Below are 9,090 nucleotides of genomic sequence, written 5' to 3'. Positions count from 1 at the left end.
AGCTAAGCCCTTGAGTGGGTGGGTTGCTCACCACTCGGTAGGATTTTTTAAACTTAGGGGAGTATTGAACTGCAGCTAAGCCCCCAAGTGGGAGGGTTGCTCACCACTTGGTAGGATTTTTTAAACTTAGGCGAGTATTGAACTGCAGCTAAGCCCCCGAGTAGGAGGGTTGCTCACCACTCGGTAGGGTTTTTTAAAACTTAGGCGAGTATTGAACTACAGCTAAGCCCCCAAGTGAGAGACTTGTTCACCACTCGGTAGGATTTTTTAAACTTAGGAGAGTACTGGACTGCAGCTAAGACTCTGAGTGGGAGACTTGTTCACCACTCGGTAGGATTTTTTAAACTTAGGCGAGTACTGTACTGCAGCTAAGCCTCCGAGTGAGAGACTTGCTCACCACTCGGTAGGATTTTACAAACTTAGGCGAGTGCTGGACTACAGCTAAGCCTCTGAGTGAGAGACTTGCTCAACACTCGTGTCGGGGATATACCCCGCGGTATGACCCGACCGGAAGTATGACCCGGCCGGACAGGGCGCTTCACCGATGACCAGCCGGAGGACTGGCGACTCACGGGTCTGGCGGCTCACGGGTCAGACGACTCACGGATGACCCCGACGGCGGGTCACATAGAAGACTGGGCCTAAGGACCAGTAGGCCAGCTCATATTATGGTGGGCCGGCTTAAGACAGAAGGCATGAGGAATATTTCCTTTACTAGGAGGCAAGATCCGTACTTGTATCTGACTTGTAATAGAGAATAAGTTAGTTTTAATCCTAATAGGACTCTACATGTAAGCCGCCCCTTCAACTTATATAAGGAGGGGCAGGGCTCCCCAAAGAGGGACAAGCAACAAGAAACAAGATCTAGGGCTAAACACAAAGAGGAGAGCCGGCTTACGGCGATTCCCTCATAATCATAATGAGACCTAGCCACAAACAACATGTAGGGTTATTACCGGATGATGTTTTCCGAGGCCCGAAGCTGTCTAAATCCTCGTCTTGTGTGTTGCATCTCTCGATTCCGCTCAACCCCTTCAAGCTACCACATAGATGCGTTGGCCTCGCGACTAAGTCCTTACACTAGGACATCTGCCGTGACAATTCCACGACAGTTGGCACCCACCGTGGGGCCTGCGCACGGTGGTGTTGAGTTTTTGAAGGGATCTTTCACAGGGATTGAGAAGATCATAATTTTTCAATAAAGAGGAGCCGATTTGAAAAGATCGACGTCAGCTTCAAATTCATCAGTTTGGATTGGTAATCTTTGAGATTTGAAGTCAAGAGAAATTAGGGTTACGCGTATAAACGTGACCCGGCGATCCCTCAATCTGGAGGCAATTATTCGGCTGCCGCTGAGCGACCCGCTGCCGCCTGGTCAAGGGAAATTTAGGTTTGCATCGGGTGCGCTGCTTCTGTTGCAAGTCGAAGATGTATCTAAGATCGATCAGTTGTTTCTCACGTGCTGGACGGAGGCCAAGCTAAAAACAAGTTATCACACGGAGTCAATAGGGTACTCAAGTCCTCAGGGAAAAGTTACCATAAAAAAGATGCTCATGACCCGGAAAACGGAGCCCAGCCGTGATTCGGATTTGCCTCGTTCCACCTCACGGCTCCGCTTCCTCAGCCCGCCGGATTTCGCCTCCGCTCCGGTGACCAAGAGATGCCCCGAGTCGGCTATGAGCCACCTTGCTCTGCCTCGTCCCGGGCCTCCGCAACGGTAGCCGCGCTGAGTCGTTGCAGCCTCGTTCCAGCCTCCCCCAATGGCTAAAAACCGCTGCGGCCCCTGCCGGAGCAGGCCTCGGGCCGCACCTGGCTGTGCGCTGCTGCCTGAGCTGGCGTCGCCCCGCAGCTGCGTCCCGACGCGCCGTGAGCTGCCACGCCACTGTGGCCTTGATCCGCCGCCGCGCCTATGAGCCACTGCCCGGGACCCGCCTCAGGTGCCATCTCTGCCTCCGCCATTCAACGCCGCAGCGTTCGCCTCGCCCTCCCCAGTGAGAGCCTCAAACCGGCGTCACCTTCACCTGTTTTGCCGCCCCGGGCCGCTCTAGTTGAGCTGTCTCCGCGTGATTCACCTTTACCTAAACCGCAGCCACGGGCCAAAGGCGGCCGCCACTGGTAGAAAAAGGGCCTGTTGTCCCGGTTCGTAAGGGCCTTTTGTCCCGGTTCCTGAACCGGGACTAAAGGGTCAGTACTAATGCCCTGTCCCTTTAGTCCCGGTTCAATCCAGAACCGGTACTGATGGGCCTCCACGTGGCCTGTGCGCGGAGCCCAGGCAGGAGACCCTTTGGTCCCGGTTGGTGGCACCAACCGGGACCAATAGGCATCCACGCGTCAGCATTTTTGTGGCTGGGGTTTTTGTTTTTTTTTGAAGGGGGAGGGGGGTTGGGGGTTTTGGGGGGTTAATTTAGGTGTTTCATATATTGTGTTAGCTAGCTATAATTAATAGAGAGAAGTGTCCTCTCTTATGTCCGTGCTTGGTCGACGCTACGTACTATACATACGTATAGAGAGGACTAGACACGCTAGCTAGCTAGTAAGCAAATGAAGGAAACAGAAGATCGTCATGAACATATATGCATACAGAGAGAAGTGATATCGACCACCTCTCCTTCTCCGAGAGATTGGTCGAACAACAAGTTCTCGTATATCTATCCGACACTACCGGCTACATATATACAATAATTATCTCTTACAAATATAATCATACGGACTCATGGTCAACATAGTATTCTCCGTCTTCAGCGATCACGTGGTCAAGAAAGAATGCCGCCAATTCCTCTTGAATTGCTCGCATGCGAGCTGGTGCTAGGAGTTCATCCCGCTTCCAAAACATCTAATTTGAAGAAGGGGGTCAATACATATATATATATATATATATATGAATGAATGAAACTCAACACAAATGATGGTAATAAAATAAAATTGTGAATGTTGTTATTTACGTACTTCATATTGTTCGTCAGTGTAGCCCCGCTCACAGGTCGTGTGGCGGATGGACTCGCAAACGTAGTATCCACAGAAATCATTCCCTTGTTCCTGCCACAACCACTTTACAAGAAATAGAGGTCAATCAAACTGATAAGCAAGAATGCCAAATCAATAGGAGATGCGCGGAACATGCTACTATAGTACTTACTTTCGGGTGTCTAAATTGCAGCTTCTTCGGGAGTCCTGGACCTTTTTTGGAGAATTTTTTCCAAACCCTGCCAGACAAAGAAAACAATTACTTGATATATCAGGAAATGAACAAAGTTGCCGATATGGTGCATAATGATCGATTTAACTTACTTCTCGAGCATTTGAGTCATGTCCGCATAGTCCTGGGGATCTTTTCGTCTTGAGTCTAAGACGGTTACTAGTCCCTGCTCAAGCTTAATCTCTAGGAGAATATAGTGGTAACTGCACACGCATGCATAACTCATCAATTACATTACTATAACCTTGACTAATATATAAGGGAAACCGAATACGCACAAGACAGTAACACTCACTTGAAGTTGTAAGGAAAGAGTATTATATCTTTGTTTTCATTTATTACCAACGATCGTAGCAAGTTGGCCTCGGTAGCTGCGGCATGAAATTTAACCTGAGTTGCATCTATGAGATATGTGTTAATGAACCCAATATCACCGACTTGTCTTTTCTTCAATTCGGCGATCTTCAATCTGCATAATATAGTGAGGATGATTATAAATACATGCAATTAATGAAAGAGCTGAGCTATATAGAGAGACTTAATGACAGAAGTAGTACTACTTACAGACAGTAGCAGGTGATCGTTGTTTTATCGAGGGCCAATTGATTGAAAAACTGAAAGAACTCCTCAAATGGAACAGGCAACAGTTCAATTCCAACGAGGTCATGCTCCTTTTTAACTTTCACATACAAAGTACTCCTCCCCCAGAGTCTCTGCAGATTTTCAAGTACCAATCATGAAATCTTCGCATCATCATTGATAGAGATCTTTCATCTTTGACGAGAGGCTTCCCGTACTCGTATCTTTGTATCTGCACCTCCATGAAATCATAATGTACATCGTCGGGCAGGTAATCGCCAAGATTGCTATAACCGGGCACCATCCTCGGATCATTAGCGACGTTGTCGCTAGGCACCTTGAGCGGGGGGCATGATTGCTTCGCTTGTTCGCCGAGCTAGGCAATTTGTTTCCCAACTCGTCGTTCTTTCAGCCTTTGATCACTGACAGTACTTCCCGACCGCTCCGCTTCGGCAAATTCCTTTCCAATAATGCGCTCATAGGTTCCTTTCGGCGGAGACTTGGGTGGTTTTGTTAGGGCAGCCAGAGTGCGCTTCACTTTCACCGGATCTACCTTCTCCTCCAGAGGTGGATGTTTCTTTGCTTTCACCCCTTCAAAGTAGTTCCTCACTTCTTCTCGTGCGATCTCGGCGTTCTCCTCCGGGGTCCTCTCATATGGTAACTTCTCTGGAGTCTTCAGAGAAGGACCGAATCTGTATTTCCTCCCGCCTCTGGCTGTACTGCTAGACGCCGGCAGAGCAGACGGAGCGGTTGTCTTCTTTACTTGCTTACGAGGCGGAGGAGAAGGACTACGACTCGCCGAAGGAGCCGGAGCGGCGGCAGGTCTCTTCCGCCCTTGCTGACGAGGCAGAGAAGGAGGAGGCTGGCTGCTCGGGCACGTCGGCGCAGGCAGAGAAGGAGGCGGAGGGCCGCCACGCGCCGGAGAAGGAGCCGGTCGAGTGCCCTGATTGTCACTTGTCGGAGGAGGAGGCGGTGGAGGAGGCGGGGTGCCCTGACTCGCCGGAGGAGGAGGCGGTGGAGGAGGCGGAGTGCCCTGACTTGCCGGAGGAGGAGGAGGAGGCGGAGGCGTCCAGTTCGGAAGGTTGATGAGCTCCTTCCGCCATAGGCATGGAGTCTTCAGAGCAGACCCCAGCCTAGTCTCCCCTTCACCGGTAGGGTGACCAAGCTGGAGGTCCTCAAATCCCTCCGTTATTTCATCCACCATCACCCTAGCATATCCTTCTGGAATCGGGCGGCAGTGAAAAGTTGCGCCGGGTTCAGTAGGATAAACAGAGCCAACAACCGCCTTGACCTTCAAATTCATCCATTGCATCATAAGGTGGCAATTTTGAGACTCCGTGATAGCATCCACGGGATAGCTGGCAGGAGCCGTCAAGGCATGCTCCGGCTGAAGTAGCTCGGTGGAAGCCACGCTGCTTCTCCGCTTAGATGGCGGGGTAGCTTCGGGGGAAGCTTCGGCAGTATGTTTGCTACAATTTGCTTCTCGTTCCTCTATCGCGTGTACCCTTGCTTGCAGTGCCTGCATTTGGGTCTGCTGCAATTTTTTCCTCCTCTCCTGGGATTTGTAACCGCCTGCGTCCGGAAACCCAACCTTCCACGGAATGGAGCCTGGCGTGCCTCGTGTCCGTCCAGGGTGCTCAGGATTCCCGAGGGCCATTGTGAGCTCGTCATTCTCTCTATCTGGAAAGAACGTCCCTTGCTGCGCTGCTTCGATATACTGCTGAAGCTTCCTGACTGGTATATCCATTTGATCGTTTGTCCAAATGCACTTCCCTGTTACAGGGTCCAAGGTTCCGCCAGCCCCGAAGAACCAAGTCCGGCAACGGTTTGGCCAGTTAATTGTCTCTGGTTCGATCCCTTTATCAACCAGATCATTCTCAGTCTTGGCCCACTTAGGCCGGGCTATGAGGTAGCCACCTGACCCCGTGCGATGGTGATGCTTCTTCTTCGCAGCATTTTGCTTGTTCGTCGCCGACATCTTCTTACTCTTTTCCGATGTCTTGTGGGCCACAAATGCGGGCCAGTGATCTCTGATCTTCTCATATCTGCCCTTGAATTCTGGTGTCTCTTTATTTTCGACAAACTTATTCAGCTCTTTCTTCCACCTCCTGGATAGTTCTGCCATCCTCTTAAGAGCAAAATACTTGATTAATTGCTCTTTAACTGGCTTCTCTGGATCATCCTCTGGCGGTAGGGTGAAATTTGACTTCAGCTCAGTCCAAAGATCATTTTTCTGCATATCATTGACATAAGACACCTCAGGGTCTTCTGTAGCCGGCTTTAACCATTGCTGGATGCTGATTGGGATCTTGTCCCTAACCAAAACCCCACACTGAGCAACAAATGCGCTCTTTGTCCGGAGGGGTTCAATCGGTTGGCCGTCGGGCGTGATTGCTATGATCTCAAACTTTTCATCCGAGCTCAACTTTTTCTTCGGGCCTCGTCTCTTTACCGAAGTTGTGCTTGATCCGGAGGGCTAGAAAAAAGAACAAAGACTTAATTAATATGTGTACATACCAAAACAATGAATGCATCAATTAGCTAGTCAGCAGAAGCTTAACTAATATATATACCTGGCCGGACTCGGTTCGGTCACCAGAGACATCATCACGGTCTCCTTCTTGCACCGGCATTGGGTCACCGGAGCCATCCTCACGGTCTCCTTCTTGCACCGGCATTAGGTCACCGGAGCCATCATAATCATAGCCAGCTGCTTCCAGACCATCGGTGTCGTTGAGAAACAACGAGACGACGGCATCACTTCCTCGTGCGATTATGTCCCCCAACAACTCTTCTTGTACTTCGTCTCGGGCGGGGTCCATAGTTTCTACAAATATTGACAACATGGCAATTATTATTCAAACATGACAGATGGATATATTAGTGGCAAACGTAGAACTAATATTAATTAGTGGCCTCGATGCTGCTTCTCTAGGGTTTGGGGTGGCCTCGACAATGCTTCAAGGATAAAAAAAGAAGAGGAAGAAAAAAAAGAGGAGAAGAAAGAATAGAGGAGTGAGAACTCCTCTATTCTTTCTTCTCCTCTTTTTTCTTCTTCTTCCTCTTTTTTTTATCGGGAACGAGGGTCGTCGAGGCGTCGAAGCCCGCGCCACTTGTGGGACGTGGATGTAGTGTCCGACACCGACGGCCACATGTATCTCACACCGAAGATACTTTCTATTTAGGGTTTCCTCTACCGCTCGGCGACCCTTGACGACCCTCGTTCCCGATAAAAAAAGAGGAAGAAGAAGAAAAAAAAGAGGAGAAGAAAGAATAGATGAGAAAAAGAGGAGAAGAAAGAATAGAGGAGAAGAACTCATCTATTCTTTCTTCTCCTCTTTTTTTTCTTCTTCCTCTTCTTTTTTTATCCTCTTCTTCCTCTCATGTTCGACGACCCTCGACCCCTCGACGACCCTAGACCCCCTCTCGACCCCCTCATGTCGAAGTTATCAGGTAGGGGGTATATCGACAATGACATACCCGATACATACATACATACATACATATCACATGCATCCATACATATATGAAAAAAATTAATATCTACTAATTAACAACCTAAATAAAAAACTAATACATATAGGAAGAAGAAGAAGTCCGACGTTCTCGACCCCCCAACGTGTCGAAGAAAAAAAAGAAGAAAAAAAGAGGAGAAGAAGAAAGGAATAGAGGAGAAGAAGAGAAAAATAGAATAGAAAATAGAATATATATTCTATTTTTCTCTTCTTCTCCTCTATTCCTTTCTTCTTCTCCTCTTCCTTTTCTTCTTTTTTCTTCTTCTTATTTATTTCTCCTCGTCTTCCTCTCCCCTCTTCTTCTCCTTTCTTCCTCTTCTTATTTCCTTTTTCCTCTCATTCTTTTTCTTCTTCTTCCTTCTTAAAAATACATGAAGTAGTATTGCCTAATTCATTTTTCTTATGAATATAAAAACATTTGCATATTTACAATAATTAATATCACCAAAAAATCTATGAACAGAAAAAAAATCCTAATTTTTCTAAAAAACTATCTTTTGCATATATACATGAACATATATATATATACACAGAGAACATATATACATATATATAAAAAACAAGCATATATAAGAAAAAAGCATATGTATGAAAAAAATGCTAGCTAGGGAGGGCGCCGGCCGGACCAGGAGGACCGCGGGGTCGGCGGCGAGGATGGCGACAGGGCAGTGGGCGCGCGCTCGGTGTAGGGGGCGCGGGCGACGGCGATGGCGGGCCAGGGCGGCGCGCGTCGGGGAAGGGGCCGGCGCGGGCGACGACGATGGCGGGCCGGGGCGGCGCGCGTCAGGGAAGGGGCCGGCGCGGGCGACGGTGAGGGAGGGCCGGGGCGGCGCGCGTCGGGGCAGGGACGCGGGCGACGGCGACGGGGGCGAGCCGGGGTGGCGCGCGTCGGGGCAGGGGCGCGGGCGACGGCGACGACGGGAAGGGCCGGGGCGGGCGGCGTCGGGGTAGCCTAGCGGCGTCGGCGTCGTCGGGGGCGGCAACTACAAGATGAGAGTGAAAATTTCCTAAGTGTGGATTTATATAGCAGAGCCTTTAGTCCCGGTTCGTGGCAGCAACCGGGACTAAAGGTGGGCATTAGTCCCGGTTGGTGCCACCAACCAGGACCAAAGGCCTCTTTTCAGCAGCCCAAAGGGCGGGAAGCGGCGGCCTTTGGTCCCGGTTGGTAGCACCAACCGAGACTAAAGGGGGGCATTGGTCACGGTTCGTGGCACCAACCGTGACCAATGCCCCCTTTAGTCCCGGTTGGTGCCACCAACCGGAACCAAAGGCCTTGTGCTGCTGCGGCGTCGAAAGTTTAGTCCCACCTCGCTAGTTGAGAGGGGTGCGCAGTGGTTTTAAGCCCCACCGCCGCACCCCTCTCGAGCTTCTCTCCATTGCAGGCTTACGGGCCTAATTGTCACTGCTATGCCTGTGGGCCTACTGGGCCTCCTGCGGGCCTGAATCCTGGCCCTTGGATGGGTTTCTAGTCGTATTCAGGCCGTGGGGGGCCAGTAGGTGGCATTTTTTTGTTGCTTTATTTTATTTTCTTTTGTTTTTTGCTTTATTTTTTAATTCTTTATGCTTTTAGTTTTAGAAAAATTATAAACTTTTTGTTAATGCCATTAGTTTTCAAATTTGAAAACACTTTTTTTGTTTTTTGTTTTCTTTGTTGCTCTATTTATTTTATTTTGTTTCTACTTACAAAAAAATACTTATTGTTACTTACAACAAAACTTTCTGTTAGTGCCATTAGTTTTAGAAAAATTATATAATTTCTGTTAGTGCCATTAGTTTTCAGATTTGAATAGTTAAAATTTG

This window comes from Triticum urartu, chromosome 3 (assembly GCF_003073215.2).
Source record: "Triticum urartu cultivar G1812 chromosome 3, Tu2.1, whole genome shotgun sequence".
In the NCBI taxonomy this organism is placed as follows: Eukaryota; Viridiplantae; Streptophyta; class Magnoliopsida; order Poales; family Poaceae; genus Triticum; species Triticum urartu.
The sequence above is the reverse complement of the archived record's forward strand: the minus strand, read 5'-3'. Positions refer to the sequence as shown.